This window comes from Cicer arietinum, chromosome 3, assembly GCF_000331145.2.
Source record: "Cicer arietinum cultivar CDC Frontier isolate Library 1 chromosome 3, Cicar.CDCFrontier_v2.0, whole genome shotgun sequence".
In the NCBI taxonomy this organism is placed as follows: Eukaryota; Viridiplantae; Streptophyta; class Magnoliopsida; order Fabales; family Fabaceae; genus Cicer; species Cicer arietinum.
In genome coordinates, this window is record NC_021162.2 from 33,899,653 (window position 1) to 33,900,995 (window position 1,343).

A 1,343-nucleotide genomic window follows, 5' to 3' on the forward strand; every position below is an offset into this window, starting at 1 on the left:
CAAGATGTTGTTAAAGAAAGTGAAGATCCAAAGATGAAAAAGGTTTTGGCCATGTTGGAAGCATCACCATCCTACTCCCCCCGTTTTCCTACAAGATGGGAGGAGTTGAAAGGGGATGAAGATAAGCCCTCAGAGAAAAAGACACCACTGATTGAACTCAAGCAGTTGCCTCTTCATTTGAAATATGTATTCCTAGGTGAAGAAGATAAGAATCCAGCCATAATCAGTGCAAGTTTGAGTGAATTGCAAGAAGAAAAGATGTTGAGAATTCTACGTAAGCATAAGGGTGCCATCAGTTGGTCCATTGAGGACTTGAAGGGAATAAGTCCGACTTTTTGTATACACAAAATCCTAATGGAGGACAATCACAAACCGGTAGTACAACCCCAAAGGAGATTGAATCCGGCAATGAAAGAAATGATTAGGAAAGAAGTGGTAAAGCTCCTAGAAGCCGGACTCATTTACCCCATTTCAGACAGCCCTTGGGTGAGTCCCGTCCAAGTTGTACCAAAAAAGGGTGGAATGATCGTCATCACAAATGAAAAGAATGAGCTAATTCCTACACGAATGGTTACAGGATGGAGAGTGTGTATTGACTATAGAACATTGAACAGCGCTACGAGGAAGGATCATTTCCCACTCCCTTTCATTGATCAGATGCTTGAGCGGCTAGCCGACCATGAGTATTACTGCTTCCTAGATGGCTATTCGGGATACAATCAGATAGTTGTGGCCCCCGAGGATCAAGAGAAAACTGCATTCACATGTCCGTATGGGGTGTTTGCATATCGGCGATTGCCGTTGGGGCTGGGCAATCCCCCTGCCACATTTCAAAGGTGCATGATGTCCATATTCTCCGATATGATTGAAAAACATATCGAAGTATTTATGGATGACTTTTCTGTCTTTGGTTCATCTTTTGATAATTGTTTGAGTAGTTTGTCTCTTGTATTAGAAAGGTGTGAAAAATCCAACTTGGTCCTAAATTGGGAAAAATGTCATTTTATGGTACGAGAGGGAATTGTATTATGCCACCGAATCTCCCACAAGGGGATCGAGGTAGACAAGGCCAAAGTTGAAGTTATTGAAAAGCTTCTCCCTCTTACCAACGAAAAAGGCATTAGAAGCTTTTTAGGCTATGCTGGATTTTATAGGAGATTTATAAAAGATTTTTCAAAAATTGCAAAACCACTCACAAAACTACTTGTGAAAGACACACATTTCAAATTCAGTGAGGATTGTTTGCATGCTTTTAACAGTTTGAAAAATAAGTTGATAACTGCTCCCATTATCATTGCACCTGACTGGTCACTACCTTTTGAAATCATGTGTGATGCAAGTGA